Below are 22,097 nucleotides of genomic sequence, written 5' to 3' on the forward strand. Positions count from 1 at the left end.
GCGTATAAATTTTCCGCTCATCACAACACCAAACTTAAATTGTTGCTTGTCCCCAAGCAACTGAAAATCAAATAGGATAAAAAGAAGAGAATATACTATAAATTCCAAACTATCAATGAAACATAGCTCCAATCAGATGAGCAGGACAATTAGAGGTGTCCAGGGATCTTAAGCACACTCTTCTTTTACTTTGGACCTTGACTTTAACCGCTCAGTCTCAAGTTTTCACTTGACACCTTCACGCCACAAGCACATGGTTAGGGACAGCTTGGTTTAGCCGCTTAGGCCAGGATTTTATTCCTTTAGGCCCTCATATCCACTGATGCTCAAAGCCTTGGATCCTTTTTATTACCCTTGCCTTTTGGTTTTAAGGGTTACTGGCTTTTTGCTCTTGCCTTTTGGTTTTAAGAGCTTTTGGCTTTTTCTGCTTGCTTTTTCTCTTTTTTTTCCGCTATTTTTTTCTATATTTTTTTTTCTGCAAGCTTTTGTATTCACTGCTTTTTCTTGCTTCAAGAATCATTTTTATGATTTTTCAGATTATCAAATAACATGTCTCCTTGTCATCATTTTTTCAAGAGCCAACATATTTAACATTCATGAACAACAACTTCAAAAGACATATGCACTGTTCAAGCATTCATTCAGAAAACAAAAAGTATTGTCACCACATCAATATAATTAAACTAAGTTCAAGGATAAATTCGAAACTCATGTACTTCTTGTTCTTTTGAATTAAAACATTTTTCATTTAAGAGAGGTGATGGATTCATATTCACTACTTTAAGGCATAGACACTTAAATACTAATGATCATATAATGAAGACACAAACATGGATAAACATTTAACATAGAAAACGAAAAATAGAAAATTTAAGAACAAGGAATGAGTCCACCTTAATGATGGTGGTGTTTCCTTCTTGAGGAATCAATGATGTCCTTGAGCTCCACCTTAATGATGGTGGCGTTTCCTTCTTGAGGAATCAATGATGTCCTTGAGCTCTTTTATGTCTCTTCCTTGTCTTTGTTGCTCCTTCCTCATTGCTTTTTGATCTTCTCTAATTTCATGGATGATGATGGAGTGCTCTTGATGTTCCACCCTTAGTTGCTCCCAATAATTGTGTGGGGGAAAATGTATCCCCTGAGGTATCTCAGGGATCTCTTGATTTGCAGTCAAATGTTCTACCACTGAGCTATAGACCCTTGATGGAAGCTTTTGTCTTCCCTTTCCTCTTTCTAGATGTTTCTCTGGCCTTAGATGCCATCAATGGTTATGGAAAAACAAAAAAGAAATTATGCTTTTACCACACCAAACTTAGAATGTTGCTCGCCCTCGAGCAAAAGAAGAAAGAATAGATGAAGAAGAAGATGTGAAAAAAACTAGGATTATGAGGAGGGAAGGTGGGGATCCTGTGGGATCCACAGATCCTGAGATGATCCTGTGAGGTCCACAGATCTTGAGGTGTCAAGGATTTACATCCCTGCACCAATTAGGCATGTAAAATGCCTTTGCATGCAATTCTGGCGTTTAAACGCCGAACTGATGCTTGTTCTAGGGATTCAACGCCCAGATGCAGCATATTTCTGGCGTTGAACGCCAGTTCTATGCTCTATTATGGGTGTGATTTTTCTTCTGCTGTTTTTGATTCTATTTTTAATTTTTTTTTATTTATTTTGTGACTCCACATGATCATGAACCTAATAAAATATGAAATAACAAAAGAAAAATAAAATTAGATAAATAAAAATTGGGTTGCCTCCCAAAAAGCGCTTCTTTAATGTCAATAGCTTGAGAGTGGGCTCTCATGGAGCCTCACAGATGTTCAGAGCATTGTTGAGACTTCCCAACACCAAACTTAGAGTTTGGATATAGGAGTTCAACACCAAAATTAGAGTTTGGTTGTGGCCTCCCAACACCAAACTTAGAGTTTGACTGTGGGGGCTTTGGTTGACTCTATTTTGAGAGAAGCTTACTGTGCCTCTTTTCCATGTTTACAGAAGGATGTCCTTGAGTTTTAAACTCAAGGGAGTCCTCATTCAACTGAAGGACTAGTTCACCTCTATTAACATCAATCACAGCTCTTGCTGTGGCTAGGAAGGGTCTTTCAAGGATGATGGATTCATCCTCATCCTTCACAGTATCTAGGATTATGAAATCAGCAGGGATGTAAAGGCCTTCAACCTTTACTAATATGTCCTCTACTTGTCCATAAGCCTGCTTTCTGGAATTGTCTGCCATCTCTAATGAGATTTTAGTAGCTTGTACCTCAACGATTCCTAATTTCTCCATTACAGAGAGTGGCATGAGGTTTATTCCTGACCCAAGATCACATAGAGCCTTCTCAAAGGTCATGGTGCCTATGGTACAAGGTATTAGGAACTTTCCAGGATCCCGCTTCTTCTGAGGCAATCTCAGTTGATCCAATGCATTTAGTTCATTGGTGAATAGGGGAGGTTCATCTCCCCAAGTTTCATTACCAAATAAATTGGCATTCAGTGACATCCTCATTCTCTTCAGAAGAAGAATACTCATCAGAACTCATGAATGGCATAAGGAGGTTCAATAGAATCTCTATGTTCTCTAGATGAGTCTCAGATTCCTTTGATTCCTCAGAGGGAAACTCCTTATTGATCACTGGACATCCCAGGGGGTCTTCCTCCTTGGGATACACGTCCTCTCCTTCCTCCTTGGAATCGGCCATGATGGTCATATCAATGGCCTTGCACTCTCTTTTTGGACTTTCTTCTGTATTCCTTGGGAGAGTACTAGGAGGGATTTCAGTGATCCTTTTACTCAGCTGGCCCACTTGTGCTTCCAAATTTCTAATGGAGGACCTTGTTTCATTCATGAAACTCACAGTGGCCTTAGATAGATCAGAGACAAAGTTTGCTAAATTAGAGGTATTTTATTCAGAATTCTCTGTCTGTTGCTGAGTGGATGATGGAAAAGGCTTGCCATTGCTAAACATGTTTCTTCCACCATTATTAAAGCCTTGTTGAGGCTTTTGTTGATCCTTCCATGAGAGATTTGGGTGATTTCTCCATGAGGGATGATGAGCGGATAATTTATACGCTTTTTGGCATTATTTTTAGTATGTTTTTAGTAGAATCTAGTTACTTTTAGGGATGTTTTCACTAGTTTTTATGTTAAATTCACATTTCTGAACTTTACTATGAGTTTGTGTGTTTTTCTGTGATTTCAGGTATTTTCTGGCTGAAATTGAGGGACTTGAGCAAAAATCAGATTCAGAGGTTGAAGAAGGACTGCTAATGCTGTTAGATTCTGACCTCCCTACACTCAAAGTGGATTTTCTAGAGCTACAGAACTCAACATGGCGCGCTTCCAATTGCGTTGGAAAGTAGACATCCAGGGTTTTCCAGCAATGTATAATAGTCCATACTTTGACCGAGTTTAGATGACGTAAGAGGGCGTTGAACGCCAGTTCTACGCTGCTATCTGGAGTTAAACGCCAGAAACACGTCACAACCAGAGTTGAACGCCAGAAATACGTTACAACCTGGCGTTCAACTCCAGAAAGAGCCTCTGCACGTGTAACATTCAAGCTCAGCCCAAGCAGACACCAAGTGGGCCCCAGAAGTGTATTTATGCATCAATTACTTACTTCTGTAAACCTTAGTAACTAGTTTAGTATAAATAGGACTTTTTACTATTGTATTTGACATCTTTGGAATCATCTTTGGACGCCTGCTTCTTAAATCATGGGGGCTGGCCTCTCGGCCATGCCTGGACCTTTCACTTATGTATTTTCAATGGTAGAGTTTCTGCACTCCATAGATTAAGGTGTGGAGCTCTGCTATTCCTCAAAGATTAATGCAAAGTACTACTGTTTTTCTACTCAATTCAACTTATTCCGCTTCTAAGATATTCATTCCCTTTGAACGCGTGCCTGACAACCACTTCTGTTCTACCTTAGATTGAATGAGTATCTCTTGGATCTCTTAATCAGAATCTTCGTGGTATAAGCTAGATTGATGGCGGCATTCATGAGAGTCTGGAAAGTCTAAACCTTGTCTGTGGTATTCCGAGTAGGACTCTGGGATTGAATGACTGTGACGAACTTCAAACTCGCAAGTGCTGGGCGTAGTGACAGACGCAAAAGGAGGGTGAATCCTATTCCAGTATAATCGAGAACCTCAGATGATTAGCCATGCTGTGACAGAGCATTTGGACCATTTTCACAAGAGGATGGGATGCAGCCATTGGCAAGGGTGATGCCTCCAGATGATTAGCCATGCAGTGACAGCGCATCGGACCATTTTCCAGAGAGGATTAAAAGTAGCCATTGACAACGGTGATGTCCTTACATAAAGCCAGCCATGGAAAGGAGTAAGATTGATTGGATAAAGACAGCAAAAAAGCAGAGGTTCAGAGGAACGAATGCATCTCTATACGCTTATCTGAAATTCTAACCAATGAATTACATAAGTATTTCTATGCTTTTTTTCTATTTATTATTAATATTCGAAAACTCCATAACTATTTGATATCCGCCTGACTGAGATTTACAAGGTGACCATAGCTTGCTTCATACCAACAATCTCCGTGGGATCGACCCTTACTCACGTAAGGTTTATTACTTAAAATTTTTCAAAAACCTTTCAAAAATTTCTCACCTGTTTTCGAAAAAAAAAATATAAATCTTTTCAAAAATATATTTTTCTTCAGAATTTTTAAGAATGAATTCTAGTATTTCATGATGATTTGTTGAATCCTGGCTGGCTGTAAGCCATGTCTAGTCTTTTGGACTGGGGTTTCAACTTATCATCACAAGAGCTTGTTGATTCTCACACACTTAGTTGCTCTATGCATGGAAAGTATAAATATCTTCTAAAGCTTGACTGGCTATTAAGCCATGTCTGACCCTCAGATTGGAGCTTTAGACTAAGATTGCAAGATTCCTGGAATTCATATTAAAAATTTTGGAATCCTTATTTTTCTTTTTCAATTTAATTTTCAAAAAAAATACCAAAAAAATTAGAAAATCATAAAATAAAAAATATTTCATGTTTCTTGTTTGAGTCTTGAGTCAAGTTGAAAGTTTGGTGTCAATTACATGTTCATCTTGCATTTTTCGAAAATTCATGCATTCATAGTGTTCATCATGATCTTCAAGTTGTTCTTGATAAATCTTCTTGTTTGATCTTGATGTTTTCTTGTTTTGTGTCTTTTCTTGTTTCTCATGTGCATTTTTGCATCCATAGAGTCTAAGCATCAAATATTTCTAAGTTTGGTGTCTTGCATGTTTTCTTTGCATTAAAAATTTTCAAAAATAAGTTCTTGATGTTCATCTTGACATTCAAAGTGTTCTTGGTGTTCATCTTGACATTCATAGCATCCTTGCATGCATTCATTATTTTGATCCAAAATTCTCATGCATTGCATCATTTTCATATTTTTCTCTCTCATCATTAAAAATTCAAAAATCAAAAAAATATCTTCCCCTGTTTCTCTCTTAAAATTTCGAAAATTAGATTTGACTTATTCAAAAAATTTTAAAATCTAGTTGTCTTTATGAGTCAAATCAAATTTTCAATTTAAAAATCTTATCTTTTTCAAAAATCAAAACTTTTTCATTTTTATTAGTTATTTTCGAAAATTTTAAAAATTTTTTTCAAAAATCTTTTTCTTATCTTTATCACATAATTTTCGAAAATAACATCATCAATTAATGTTTTGATTCAAAAAAATTTCAAGTTTGTTACTTACTTGTTAAGAAAGTTTCAAACTTTAAATTCTAGAATCATATTTTGTGATTTCTTGTGAATCAAGTCATTAATTATGATTTTAAAAATCAAATCTTTTTCAAAAATATCTTCTTATCTTATCTTTTTTCAAAAATTTGATTTTAAAATATCTTTTCTAACTTCCTATCTTCTTATCTTTTCAAAATTGATTTTCAAATTTGTTTCAACTAACTAACTAACTTTTTGTTTGTTTCTTATCTTTTTCCAAAACTACCTAACTAACTCTCTCTCTCTAAAATATCTCCCTCTTTTTCAAAAATTTTTTTTAATTAACTAATTATTTTAATTTTTTATTTTAATTTTATTCCTAATTTTCGAAAATTACTAACCTTTTTCAAAAAACTATTTTCGAAAATCACTAACCATTTTTCAAAAATAATTTTCAAAAATTCTCTCTCTCTCTCTCTCATCTCCTTCTATTTATTTATTCATCTACTAACACTTCATCTCACCCAAATTCGAACCCCCTATTCCATCTGTGTTCGAATTTTCTCTTCTTCCCTTCTTTACATTACTCTTCTTTTCTTCTTCTACTTACATAAGGGAACCTCTATACTGTGGTAAAAAGGATCCCTATTATTATTATTTTTCTATTCCCTCTTTTTCATATGATCAGGAGCAAAGACAAGAATATTCTTGTTGAAGCAGATCCAGAACCTGAAAGGACTCTGAAGAGGAAACTAAGAGAAGCTAAATTACAACAATCCAGCAAGCACCTTTCAGAAATTTTCGAACAAGACGAGGAGATGGCAGCCGAAAATAATAATAATGCAAGGAGGATGCTTGGTGACTTTACTGCACCTAATTCCAATTTATATGGAAGAAGCATCTCCATTCCTACCATTAAAGCAAACAATTTTGAGCTGAAACCTCAATTAGTTTCTCTGATGCAGCAGAACTACAAGTTTCATGGACTTTTTAGTTCTTAACTGAATTCTTGCAGATCTGTGATACTGTTAAGACTAATGGAGTAGATCCTGAAGTCTACAGGCTCATGCTTTTCCCTTTTTCTGTGAGAGACAAAGCTAGAGTATGGTTAGACTCTCAACCTAAGGATAGCCTGAACTCTTGGGATAAGCTGGTCAAGGTTTTCTTAGCCAAGTTCTTTCCTCCTCAAAAACTGAGTAAGCTTAGAGTGGATGTTCAGACCTTCAGACAGAAAGAAGGTGAATCCCTCTATGAAGCTTGCGAGAGATACAAAGGACTGACCAAAAAGTGTCCTTCTGACATGCTTTCAGAATGGACCATCTTGGATATATTCTATGATGGTCTGTCTGAATTGGCTAAAATGTCATTGGATACTTCTGCAGGTGGATCCATTCGCTTAAAGAAAATGCCTGCAGAAGCTCAAGAACTTATTGACATGGTCGCTAATAACCAGTTCATGTACACTTCTGAGAGGAATCCTGTGAGTAATGGGACGCCTATGAAGAAGGGAGTTCTTGAAATTGATACTCTGAATGCCATATTAGCTCAGAATAAAATATTAACTCAGCAAGTCAATATGATTTCTCAGAGTCTGAATGGAATCCAAGCTGCATCGAACAGTACTCAAGAGGCATCTTCTGAAGAAGAAGCTTATGATCCTGAAAACCCTGCAATAGCAGAGGTGAATTACATGGGTGAACCTTATGGAAACACCTATAACGCCTCATGGAGAAATCACCCAAATCTCTCATGGAAGGATCAACAAAAGCCTCAACAAGGCTTTAATAATGGTGGAAGAAATAGGTTTAACAATAGTAAACCTTTTCCATCATCCACTTAGCAACAGACAGAGAACTCTGAACAAAATATTTCTAATTTAGCAAACTTAGTCTCTGATCTATCTAAGGCCACTGTGAGTTTCATGAATGAAACAAGGTCTTTCATTAGAAATTTGGAAGCACAAGTGGGCCAGCTGAGTAAAAAGATCATTGAAACTCCTCATAGTACTCTCCCAAGCAATACAGAAGAAAATCCAAAAGGAGAGTGCAAGGCCATTGATATAACCATCATGGCCGAATCCAAAGAGGGAGAGGAGGACGTAAATCCCAGTGAGGAAGACCTCCTGGGACGTCCAGTGATCAATAAGGAGTTTCCCTTTGAGGAACCAAAGGAATCTGAGACTCATCTAGAGACCATAGAGATTCCATTAAACCTCCTTATGCCCTTCATGAGCTCTGATGAATATTCCTCTTCTGAAGAAAATGAGGATGTTACTGAAGAACAAGTTGCCAAGTACCTTGGTGCAATCATGAAGCTGAATGCCAAATTATTTGGTATTGAGACTTGGGAGGATGAACCTCCCTTGTTCACCAATGAACTAAGTGATCTGGATCAACTGACATTGCCTCAGAAGAAACAGGATCCTGGAAAGTTCGTAATACCTTGTACCATAGGCAACATGATCTGTGAAAAGGCTCTGTGTGACCTTGGTTTAGGGATAAACCTCATGCCCCTCTCTGTAATAGAGAAACTGTGAATCTTTGGGGTGCAAGCTGCTAAAATCTCATTAGAGATGGCAGACAATTCAAGAAAACAGGCTTATGGACAAGTAGAGGACGTGTTAGTAAAGGTTGAAGGCCTTTACATCCCTGCTGATTTCATAGTCCTAGATACTGGGAAGGATGAGGATGAATCCATCATCCTTGGAAGACCCTTCCTAGCCACAGCAAGAGCTGTGATTGATGTTGACAGAGGTGAACTAGTCCTTCAATTGAATGAGGACTCCCTTGTGTTTAAAACTCGAGGTCATCCTTCTGTAAACATGGAGAGGAAGCATCAAAAGCTTCTCTCAAAACAGAGTCAACCAGAGCCCCCACAGTCAAACTCTAAGTTTGGTGTTGGGAGGCCACAACCAAACTCTAAGTTTGGTGTTGAACTCCCATATCCAAATTCTAAGTTTGGTGTTGGGAAGTCTCAACAATACTCTGAACATCTGTGAGGCTCTATGAGAGCCCACTGTCAAGCTATTGACATTAAAGAAGCGCTTGTTGGGAGGCAACCCAATTTTTATTTATCTAATTTTATTGTTCTTTCATGTTTTATTAGATTCATGATCATGTGGAGTCACAAAATAAATATAAAAATTGAAAACGGAATCAAAAACACCAGAAGAAAAATCACACCCTGGAGGAGGATCTCACTGGCGTTTAAACACCAGTAAGAAGCATCTGTCTGGCGTTCAACGCCAGAACAGAGCATGGTTCTGGCGCTGAACGCCCAAAATGGGCAGCATCTGGGCGTTTGAACGCCAGAATTGCACCCTGGAGAAGAGCTAGTGCTGAACGCCCAGAACAAGCATGGTTCTGGCATTCAACGCCAGAAATGGGCAACAAATGGGCGTTCAACGCCCAGAACAAGCACCAATCTGGTGCTGAACGCCCAGAGTTGTGTGCAAGGGCATTTTGCATGCCTAATTTGGTGCAAGGTTGTAAATCCGTGAACACCTCAGAATCTGTTGACCCCACAGGATCACCTCAGGATCTGTGGACCCCACAGGATCCCCACCTACCTCCACTCACTTCTTCTCACCCCTCTTTCACACAATCCCATAAACACTCTTCCCCAAAACACTTCACAAATCACCTCAATCTCTCTTCCCTATAACCACTTCACCACTCACATCCATCCACTCTTCCCTATTAACCTACCTCATAAACCGCACCTACCTTCAAAATTCAAAATCAATTTCCCACCCAAAACCCACCCTTATGGCCGAACCTTACCCCCCCTCCCTTCCCTATATAAAGCCCTCCATTCTTCTTCATTTTCACACAAAGCAACCCTCTCTTCCCCTTCTTAGCCGAAACACATCTCTCTCTCCCTCTCCTCCATTTCTTCCTCTCCTTCATCTATTCTTTCTTCTCTTGCTCGAGGGCGAGCAATATTCTAAGTTTGGTGTAGTAAAAGCATAAGCTTTTTGTTTTTCCATTACCATTGATGGCACCCAAGACCGGAGAATCCTCTAGAAAAGGGAAAAGGAAGACAAAAGCTTCCACCTCCGAGTCATGGGAGATGGAAAGATTCATCTCCAAAGCTCATCAAGACCACTTCTATGATGTTGTGGTCAAGAAGAAGGTGATCCCCGAGGTCCCTTTCAAGCTCAAGAAAAATGAGTATCCGGAGATCCGACATGAAATCCAAAGAAGAGGTTAGGAAGTTCTAACAAACCCCATCCAACAAGTCGGCATCCTAATGGTTCAAGAGTTCTATGCCAATGCATGGATCACTAGGAACCATGATCAAAGTAAGAAACCAAACCCAAAGAATTATATTACAATGGTTCGGGGGAAATACTTAGATTTTAGTCTGGAAAATGTGTGGTTGGCGTTTAACTTGCCTATGATGCAAGGAGATGCACGCCCTTACACTAGAAGGGTCAACTTTAATCAAAGGTTGGACCAAGTCCTCATGGACATATGTGTGGAAGGAGCTCAATGGAAGATTGACTCAAAAGGCAAACCGGTTCAACTGAGAAGACTGGACCTTAAGCCTGTAGCTAAAGGATGGTTGGAGTTTTTCATTTTCTTAATGTTAAGTGCTTATCCATGTTTGTGTCTTCATTACATGATCATTAGTATTTAGTAACTTTGTCTTAAAGTTATGAATGTCCTATGAATCCATCACCTCTCTTAAATGAAAACTGTTTTAATTCAAAAGAACAAGAAGTACATGAGTTTCGAATTTATCCTTGAACTTAGTTTAATTATACTGATGTGGTGACAATGCTTCTTGTTTTCTGAATGAATGCTTGAACAGTGCATATGTCTTTTGAAGTTGTCGTTTATGAATGTTAAATATGTTGGCTCTTGAAAGAATGATGACAAAGAGACATGTTATTTGATAATCTAAAAAATCATAAAAATGATCCTTGAAGCAAGAAAAAGCAGCAAAGAACAAAGCTTGCAGAAAAAAAAAAAGAGAAATGGCGAAAAAAATAGAAAAAAAGAAAAAAAAAAGCAAGCAGAAAAAGCCAAAAGCTCTTAAAACCAAAAGGCAAGAGCAAAAAGCCAATAACCTTTAAAACCAAAAGGCAAGGGTAAATAAAAAGGATCCCAAGGCTTTGAGCATCAGTGGATAGGAGGGCCTAAAGGAATAAAATCCCGGCCTAAGCGGCTAAATCAAGCTGTCCCTAACCATGTGCTTGTGGCGTGAAGGTGTCAAGTGAAAACTTGAGACTGAGCAGTTAAAGTCAAGGTCCAAAGCAAAAGAAGAGTGTGCTTAAGAACCCTGGACTCCTCTAATTGGGGACTTTAGCAAAGCTAAGTCACAATCTGAAAAGGTTCACCCAAATATGTGTCTGTGGCATTTATGTATCCGGTGGTAATACTGGAAAACAAAGTGCTTATGGCCACGGCCAAGACTCATAAAGTATGCTGATGTTGTTGGATTCTGACCTCCCTGCACTCAAAGTGGATTTTCTGGAGCTACAGAACTCACAATGGCACGCTTTCAATTGCGTTGGAAAGTAGACATCCAGGGCTTTCCAGCAATGTATAGTAGTCCATACTTTGACCGCGTTTAGATGACGTAAAAGGGCGTTGAACGCCAGTTCTATGCTGTTGTCTGGAGTTAAACGCCAGAAACACGTCACAAACCAGAGTTGAACGCCAGAAATACATTACAACCTGGCGTTCAACTCCAGAAAGAGCCTCTGCACGTGTAACATTCAAGCTCAGCCCAAGCACACACCAAGTGGGCCCCGAAAGTGGATTTATGCATCAATTACTTACTTCTGTAAACCCTAGTAACTAGTTTAGTATAAATAGGACTTTTTACTATTGTATTTGACATCTTTGGAATCATCTTTGGACGCCTGGTTCTTAGATCATGGGGACTGGCCTCTCGGCCATGCCTGGACCTTTCACTTATGTATTTTCAATGGTAGAGTTTCTGCACTCCATAGATTAAGGTGTGGAGCTCTATTGTTTCTCAAAGATTAATGCAAAGTACTACTGTTTTTCTATTCAATTCAACTTATTCCGCTTCTAAGATATTCATTCGCACTTCAACCTGAATGTGATGAACGTGACAATCATCATCATTCCCTATGAACACGTGCCTGACAACCACTTCCATTCTACCTTAGATTGAATGAGTATCTCTTGGATCTCTTAATCAGATACTTCGTGGTATAAGCTAGATTGATGGCGGCATTCATGAGAGTCTGGAAAGTCTAAACCTTGTCTGTGGTATTCCGAGTAGGACTCTGGGATTGAATGACTGTGACGAACTTCAAACTCGCAAGTGCTGGGCGAAGTGATAGACGCAAAAGGAGGGTGAATCCTATTCCAGTATAATCGAGAACCTCAGATGATTAGCCGTGCTGTGACAGAGCATTTGGACCATTTTCACAAGAGGATGGGATGCAGCCATTGGCAAGGGTGATGCCTCCAGACGATTAGCCATGCAGTGACAGCGCATCGGACCATTTTCCAGAGAGGATTAAAAGTAGCCATTGACAACGGTAATGTCCTTACATAAAGCCAGCCATGGAAAGGAGTAAGATTGATTGGATGAAGACAGCAGGAAAGCAGAGGTTCAGAGGAACGAATGCATCTCTATACGCTTATCTGAAATTCTAACCAATGAATTACATAAGTATTTCTATCCATATTTTCTATTTATTATTAATATTCGAAAACTCCATAACTATTTGATATCCGCCTGACTGAGATTTACAAGGTGACCATAGCTTGCTTCAAGCCGACAATCTCCGTGGGATCGACCCTTACTCACGTAAGGTTTATTACTTGGACGACCCAGTGCCCTTGCTAGTTAGTTGTATCGAAGTTGTGAATGAAAAACAATTTATTAAGACGTGCGTACAGAGTTTCTGGCGCCGTTGCCTGAGATCACAATTTCGTGCACCAAGGGATTATAGGTGTTACCATAGGGTTCACCCATGTAATTTACCTCTGCTATTGCAGGGTTCTCAGGATCATAAGCTTCTTCTTCAGGAGATGCCTCTTGAGTACTGTTGGATGCAGCTTGCATTCCATTCAGGCTTTGAGAAATCATATTGACTTGCTGAGACAATATTTTATCCTGAGCCAATATGGCATTCAGAGTATCCATTTCAAGAACCCCCTTCTTTTGAGGCGTCCCATTACTCACAGGATTCCTCTCAGAAGTGTACATGAACTGGTTATTAGCAACCATGTCAATGAGTTCTTGAGCTTCTGCAAGCATTTTCTTTAAGTGAATGGATCCACCTGCAGAAGTATCCAATGACATCATAGCTAATTCAGACAGACCATTATAGAATATATCCAGGATGGTCCATTCTTAAAGCATGTCAGAAGGACACTTTTTGGTCAGTTCCTTGTATCTCTCCCAAGCTTCATAGAGGGATTCACCTTCTTTTTGTCTGAAGGTTTGAACATCCACTCTAAGCTTACTCAACTTTTAAGGAGGAAAGAACTTGGCTAAGAAAGCCTTGACCAGCTTATCCCAAGAGTTCAGGCTATCTTTATGTTGAGAATCTAACCATATTCTAGCTCTGTCTCTCACTGCAAAAGGGAAAAGCATGAGCGTGTAGACTTCAGGATCTACTCCATTAGTCTTAACAGTATCACAGATCTGCAAGAATTCAGTTAAGAACTGAAAGGGATCTTCAGATGGAAGTCCATAAAACTTGCAGTTTTGTTGCATCAGAGAAACTAATTGAGGTTTCAACTCAAAATTGTTTGCTCCAATGGTAGGGATGGAAATGCTTCTTCCATGTAAATTGGAATTAGGTGCAGTAAAGTCACCAAGCATCCTCCTCGCATTATTATTATTTTCGGCTGCCATCTCCTCTTCCTGTTCGAAAATTTCTGTAAGGTTATCTCTGGATTGTTGTATTTTAGCTTCTCTTAGTTTCCTCTTCAGAGTCCTGTTAGGTTCAGGGTCTGCTTCAACAAGAATGTTCTTGTCCTTGCTCCTGCTCATATGAAAAAGAGGGAACAGAGAAATAATAATAATAGGGATCCTTTTTACCCAGGTATAGAGGTTCCCCTGTGTGAGTAGAAGAAGAAAAGAATGTAATGTGAAGAAGGGAAGAAGAGAAAATTCAAACACAGATAGAAGAGGGGGTTCGAATTTGTGTGAGATGAAGTGTTAGTATATGAATAAATAAATAGAAGGAGATGAGGGAGAGGGAATTTCGAAAATAATTTTGAAAAAGAGTTAATGATTTTTGAAAATTAAGATAAAATCAAAATTAAAATTAAAAATTGAAACAATTAATTAATTAAAAAGAATTTTTGAAAAAGAGGGAGGTATTTTCGAAAATTAGAGGGGGATAGTTAGTTAGGTGGTTTTGAAAAAGATAAGTAACAAATAAAAATTCAATTAGTTAGTTGAAAAAGATTTGAAATTTGTTTTTGAAAAAGATATGATTGAAATTTTAAAAGATATGATTGAAATTAGTTTTGAAAAAGATTTGAATTTTAAAATCACAATTAATGACTTGATTCATAAGAAATTACAAGATATGAATCTAGAACTTAAAGTTTGAATCTTTCTTAACAAGAAAGTAACAAACTTGAAATTTTTGAATCAAAACATTAATTGTTGATAATATTTTCGAAAATTATGAAATAGAATTAAGAAAAAGATTTTTGAAAAATATTTTTAAAATTTTCGAAAATAAATAAGAAAAATGAAAAAGATTTGATTTTTGAAAAAGATTTTGAAAAGATAATATTTTTAAATTGAAAATTTGATTTGACTCATAAGAAACAATTGATTTTTAAAAATTTTTGAAAAAGTCAATCCAAATTTTCGAAATTTATGAGAGAAAAAAGGAAAGATATTTTTTTGATTTTTGAATTTTTAATGATGAAAGAGAAAAACATGAAAAAGACTCAATGCATGAAAATTTTGGATCAAAACAATGAATGCATGCAAGAATGCTATGAATGTCAAGATGAACACCAAGAACACTTTGAAGATCATGATGAACATCAAGAACATATTTTTTGAAAATTTTTCAATGCAAAGAAAACATGCAAGAAACCAAACTTAGAAATCTTTCATGTTCAGACACTATGATTGCAAGAATGCACATGAAAAACAAGAAAAGACACAAAACAAGAAAACATCAAGATCAAACAAGAAGATTTACCAGGAACAACTTGAAGATCATGAAGAACACTATTAATGCATGAATTTTCGAAAAATGCATAAATTTTTTAGAAAAAATCAATTGACACCAAACTTTAAAAATTGACTCAAGACTCAAACAAGAAACACAAAATATTTTTGGTTTTTTATGATTTTATGATTTTTTTGTATTTTCTTTTAATTTTTTTCGAAAAAAATATGGAAAAAGAAAATAAGAAATCCAAAATCTTTAAGAAGAATTCCAGGAATCTTTCAATATTAGCCCAAAGCTCCAATCAAAGGGTTGGACATGGCTTAATAGCCAGTCAGCTTTAGGATGGAATTACATGCATTGTGGTGATTAGTTGAAGACCAATCTCAAAGCAGTTTGGATATGGCTTTACAGCCAGATAGGATTCAACATGTTACCATGAAATTCTAGAATTCATTCTTGAAAGTTTTGAAGCCATAGAATAATTAAACATTTTTTTTCAAATATTAATTGGGAAAAAACGAAAAAGAAGGAAATATTTTTGAAAAATTTTTTGAAAACTTTTTGAAAACAAAATAAGAAGAAAATTACCTAATCTGAGCAACAGGATGAACCGTCAATTGTCCAAACTCAAATAATCCCCGGCAACGGCGCCAAAAACTTGGTATGCGAAATTGTTACTCGGGTTGTAAAATTTGTTGTTCGTTCTCTCCCTGGCAACGGCGCTAATAACTGGTGCACAATACCATGGTCCAAACATAACTTCACAACTTCGCACAACTAACCAGCAAGTGCACTGGGTCGTCCAAGTAATAAAACCTTACGTGAGTACGGGTCGATCCCACGGAGATTGTTGGTATGAAGCAAGCTATGGTCACCTTGTAAATCTCAGTCAGGCGGATATCAAATGGTTATGGAGTTTTTGAATAATAATAATAATAAATACACAGAAAATAAAGATAGAAATACTTATGTAATTTATTGGTGAGAATTTTAGATAAGCGTATAGAGATGCTTCTGTTCCTCTGAATCTCTGCTTTCCCACAGTCTTCATCCAATTAGTCCTACTCCTTTCCATGGCAAGCTTTCTGTAAGGGCATCACCGTTGTCAATGGCTACATCCCATCCTCTCTGTGAAAATGGTCCAACTGCTCTGTCACGGCATGGCTAATCATCTGGAGGTTCTCGATCATACTAGAATAGGATTTACTATCCTTTTGCGTCTGTCACTATGCCCAGCACTCGCGAGATTGAAGTTCGTCACAGCCATCCCTTCCTAGATCCTACTCGGAATACCACAGATAAGGTTTAGACTTTCTGGATCTCAGGAATGGCCATCCATGGGTTCTGACTTATACCACGAAGATTCTAATATCTCGGACTCGGTCCTCTGTATTAGATATCTAAGAGATATTCCTTCTAGCTTGTTTGCATGTAGAACGGAAGTGTTTGTCAGGCACGCGTTCATAAGTGAGAATGATGATGAGCATCACATAATCATCACATTCATCATGTTCTTGGGTGCGAATGGATATCTTAGAAGCGGAATAAGTTGAATTGAATAGAAAACAGTAGTACTTTACATTAAATCATGAGGAACAGCAGAGCTCCACACCTAAATCTATGGAGTGTAGAAACTCTACCCTTGAAAATACATAAGAGATGAAGGTTCAGGCATGGCCGAATGGCCAGCCTCCAATGTCTAAGCACTAAACATTCCAAAAGATGTCAAATACAATAGTAAAAAGTCCTATTTATACTAAACTAGCTACTAGGGTTTACAGAAGTAAGTAATTGATGCATAAATCCACTTCCGGGGCCCACTTGGTGTGTGCNNNGAGTTGAACGCCAAGTTGTAACGTGTTTTTGGCGTTCAACTCTGGTTCGTGACGTGTTTCTGGCGTTTAACTCCAGACTGCAGCGTAGAACTGGCGTTCAACGCCCTTTTGCGTCATCTAAACTCGGCCAAAGTATGGACTATTATATATTTCTGGAAAGCCCTGGATGTCTACTTTCCAACGCAATTGGAAGAGCGCCATTTTGAGTTCTGTAGCTCCAGAAAATCTACATTTAGTGCAGGGAGGTTAGAATCCAACAGCATCAGCAGTCCTTCTTCTACCTCTGAATCAGATTTTTGCTCAAGTCCCTCAATTTCAGCCAGAAAATACCTGAAATCACAGAAAAACACACAAACTCATAGTAAAGTCTAGAAATGTGATTTTAACATAAAAACTAATGAAAACATCCCTAAAAGTAACTAGATCCAACTAAAAACATACTAAAAATAATGCCAAAAAGCGTATAAATTATCCGCTCATCACTAACCTTGCCAAAGTGGAGGACTTGTCAGCCACCTTGTAAAGTTCTTGAGGTTTCTCTGGCCTTAGGTGCCATTGATGGTTATGGAAAAACAAAAAGCAATGCTTTTACCACACCAAACTTAAAAGGTTCGCTCGTCCTCGAGCAAAAGAAGAAAGAAAGTAGTAGAAAAAGAAGAAAATGGAGGAGATGGAGTGAGAGAGTGTATTCGGTTAAGGGGGAGAAGTAGTGGTTGTGATGTGTGAAAATGGAGTAGTGTTAAGGGGTTTATATAGGGGTGGGGGGAGGGTAGGTTTCCGCCATTAGGGTTGGGTTTGGAAGGGAAAAGAATTTGAATTTTGGAGGTAGGTGGGGTTTATGGGGAAGAGTGGATGGATGTGAGTGGTTAAGGGTATTTAGGGAAGAGGTATAAAGGTGATTGGTGAAGGGTATTTGGAGAAAAGAGGTATGAAAAGGTGTGAAGAGGAGAGAAGAAGAGGTGGGGTAGGTGGGGATCCTATGGGGTCCACAGATCCAGAGGGGTCAAGGACTTAGCATCCCTGCTCCATTTAGGCGTGCAAACGCCCTTAGAATGCATGTCTGGCATTAAACACCAGCTTGCTACTTGTTTCTGGCGTTTACCGCCAATTCCATGCTCTGATCTGGCGTTAAACGCTAGTCTGGTGCTTGTTTCTAGCGTTTAACACCAGCTTGATGCTTCTTTCTAGCGTTAAACACTAGTTTGATGCTTCTTACTGGTGTTTAAACGCCAGTACGCTCTTTCTCCAGGGTGAGCTATTTTTAATGATGTTTTTCATTCTATTTTTTATTTTTCAGTAGTTTTTGTGACTTCACATGATCATCAACCTAAAGAAAACATAAAATAGCAATGGAAAATAAATAGATATAATTAAATAGTATTGGGTTACCTCCCAACAAGCGCTTCTTTAATGTCAATAGCTTGACAGTGAGCTCTCATGGAGCCTCACAGATGTTCAGAGCATTGTTGGGACCTCCCAACACCAAACTTAGAGTTTGAATGTGGGGTTCAACACCAAACTTAGAGTTTGGTTGTGGCCTCCCAACACCAAACTTAGAGTTTGACTGTGGGGGCTTTGGTTGACTCTGTAGTGAGAGAAGATTTTCATGCTTCCTCTCCATGGTTACAGAAGGAGAACATTGAGTCTTAAATACAAGGTAGTCCTCATTCAGTTGAAGGACTAACTCTCCTCTGTCCACATCAATCACAGCTTTTGCTGTGGCTAGGAAGGGTCTTCCAAGGATGATGGATTCATCCTCATCCTTCCCATGTCTAGGATTATGAAATCAGTAGGGATGTAAAGACCTTCAACCTTTACTAACAAGTCCTCTACTAATCCATAAGCCTATTTTATTGATTTGTTTGCCATCTCTAGTGAGATTCTTGCAGTTTGTACCTCATAGATTCCCAGTTTCTCTATTACAGAGAGTGGCATGAGGTTTATCCCTGACCCAAGGTCACACAGAGCCTTCTCAAAGGTCATGGTGCCTATGGTACAAGGTATGAAGAACTTTTCGGGATCCAGTTTCTTCTGAGGCAATGTCTGCCTTATCAATGCACTTAGTTCATTGGTGAACAAGGGGGATTCATCCTCCCAAGTATCATTACAAAATAAACTGCCATTCAACTTCATGATGGCTCCTAGATATTTAGGAACCTGCTCTTCAATGGTGTCTTCATCCTCTTCAGAGGAAGAATAGTCATCAGAGCTCATGAATGGTAAAAGGAGGTTCAATGGAATCTCTATGGTCTCTAGATGAGCCTCAGATTCATTGGATTCCTCAAAGGGAAACTCCTTATTGGTCAGTGAACATCCCAGGAGGTCTTCCTCACTAGGATTCACGTCCTTCTCCTCCTCTCTGGGTTCAGCCACACCAAGTAAGGTTATGGCCTTGCACTCTCTTTTTAGATTCTCTTCTGTATTGCTTGGGAGAGTACTAGGAGGAGTTTCAGTGACTCCTTTACTCAGCTGGCCCACTTGTGCCTCCAAATTTCTAATGGAGGACCTTGTTTCATTCATGAATCTTAGAGTGGCCTTAGATAGATCAGAGACTATATTTGCTAAGCTAGATAGATTCTGCTCAGAATTCTCTGTCTGTTGCTGAGAGGATGATGGAAAAGGCTTGCTATTGCTAAACCTGTTTCTTCCACCATTATTAAAGCCTTGTTGAGGCTTTTGTTGATCCTTCCATGAGAAATTTGGATAATTTCTCCATGAAGGATTATAAGTGTTTCCATAGGGTTCTCCCATGTAATTCACCTCTGCTATTGAAGGGTTCTCAGGATCATAAGCTTCTTCTTCAGAAGATGCTTCTTTAGTACTGTTGGATGCAGCTTGCAATCCATTCAGAGTCTCAGAAGTCATTTTGACTTGCTGAGTCAATATTTTATTCTGAGCCAATATGGCATTCAGAGTATCAATTTCAAGAACTCCCTTCCTCTGAGGCATCCCATTACTCGCAGGATTCCTTTCACAAGTGTACATGAACTGGTTATTTGCAACCATGTCAATGAGTTCCTGAGCTTCTACAGGTGTTTTCTTTAGGTGAATGGATCCACCTGCAGAATTGTCCAATGACATCTTTGATAATTCAGACAGACCATCACAGAATATATCCAGGATGGTCGATTCTGAAAGCATGTCAGAAGGACACTTTTTGGTCAGTTGCTTGTATCTCTCCCAAGCTTCATAGAGGGATTCACCTTCTTTCTATTTGAAGGTTTGAACATCCACTCTAAGCTTGCTAAGCTTTTGAGGAGGAAAGAACTTGGCTAAGAAAGCCGTGACCAGCATATCCCAAGAGTTCAGGCTATCTTTAGGTTGAGAGTCCAACCATATTCTAGCTCTGTCTCTTACAGTAAACGGGAAAAGCATAACACTGTAGACCTCGAGATCAACCCCATTGGTCTTAACAGTATTACAGATTTGCAAGAATTCAGTTAAGAACTGAAAAAGATCTTCTGATGGAAGTCCATGAAACTTGCAATTCTGTTGCATCAAAAAAACTAATTGAGGCTTTAGCTCAAAATTTTTTGCTCCAATGGGAGGGATTGAGATGCTTCTTCCATGTAAGTTGGAATTTGGTGCAGTAAAGTCACCAAGCATCTTCCTTGCATTGTTGTTGGGTTTGGCCATGTTTCCTTCTTTTTTGAAAATTTCTGTCAGATTTTCCCCAGAGAGTTGTGCTTTAGTTTTCCTTAGCTTCCTCTTCAGAGTCCTTTCAGGTTCAGGATCGGCTTCAACAAGAATGTTCTTATCCTTGTTCCTGCTCATATGAAAAAGAAGAGAACAGAAAGAAAATATGGAATCCTCTATGTCACAGTATAGAGATTCCTTATATGAATATAAGAAGAGAAGAATAGAAGAAGAAAAAGATAAGAATTCGAACACAGAGGAGAAGAGTGGGTTCGAATTTTTGAGTGAAAGAGGGGTGTTAGTAGATAAATAAATAAATAGAAGGAGATGAGAGGGAGAAGAATTCGAAAATTAAATAAAATAAAATAAAAAAATTTTTGTTTTTATTTTAAATATTAGTTATAATTCAAAAAGACAGAAAGGAATAAAATTAAAATTAAAATTTAAAATAATTAGTTAATGAAAAGAAATTTTGAAAAAGAGGTTAGTGATTTTCGAAAATTAGAGAGAGAAAATTAGTTAGGTAGTTTTGAAAAAGATAAGAATCAAACAAAAAGATAGGATTAATTTGAAAAAGATTTGAAAATCAATTTTGAAAAGATAAGAGGTTACAAAAGATTTTGAAATTGATTTTGAAAAAGATGTGATTGACATTTATTTTGAAAAAGATTTGAAAAAAAAATTTAAAAAGATTTGATTTTGAAAATTAAAGTTGATTACTTGACTAACAAGAAACAAAAAGATATGATTTTAAAATTTAAAGATTGAACCTTTCTTACTAGGCAAGTAACAAACTTAAAATTTTTGAATCAATTACATTAATTGTTAGCATTAATTTTGAAAATATGAAATGGAAATAAGAAAAAGATTTTGAAAATAAATTTTGAAAATTTCGAAATAATGAAAGAAAAAAATAAAAATGATTTGATTTTTGAAAAAGATTTGAAAAGGATAGAATTTTTAAATTGAAAATTTGATTTAACTCATAAGAAACAATTAATTTTAAAAACTGTTTGACTAAATCAAACCAAATTTTCGAAAATTTATGAGAGAATAAGGGAAATATATTTTTTTTAATTTTGAATTTTTAATGAGGAGAGAGAAAAACACAAAAAAGACACAAGACATAAAAATTATGAATCAAAATAAGAAAAATATGCAAGAACACTTTGAATGTCAAGATGAACACCAAGAACACTTTGAATGTCAAGATGAACATCAAGAACATGTTTTTGAAAATTTTAAGAAAAGAAAAGCATGCAAGACACCAAACTTAAAAATTTTTTAAGTAAAAAAGCTTAAACATAGAATAAAATTACCTAATCTGAGCAACAAGATGAACCGCCAGTTGTCCAAACTCGAACAATCCCCGGCAACGGCGCCAAAAACTTGGTGCACGAAATCCTGATCGTTCATTCTTTGGTAACGGCGCCAAAAACTTTATACGCACGTTCATAATCTTAGTTCTTTGTCACAACTTCGCACAACTAACCAGCAAGTGCATTGGGTCATCCAAGTAATAAACCATACGTGAGTAAGGGTCGATCCCACGGAGATTGTCGGTTTGAAGCAAGCTATGGTCACCTTGTAAATCTCAGTCAGGTGGATATAAATGGTTATGGTGAATTGATAGTTAAAATATAATTAAAATATAAAATAGGATAGAAATACTTATGTAATTCATTGGTGAGAATTTCAAATAAGCATATGGAGATGCTTTTGTTCCTTCTGAACCTCTGCTTCCTTACTATCTTCATCCAATCCTTCATACTCCTTTCCATGGCAAGCTGTATGTT

The sequence above is a fragment of the Arachis ipaensis genome, chromosome B10, assembly GCF_000816755.2.
Source record: "Arachis ipaensis cultivar K30076 chromosome B10, Araip1.1, whole genome shotgun sequence".
Classification (NCBI taxonomy): domain Eukaryota; kingdom Viridiplantae; phylum Streptophyta; class Magnoliopsida; order Fabales; family Fabaceae; genus Arachis; species Arachis ipaensis.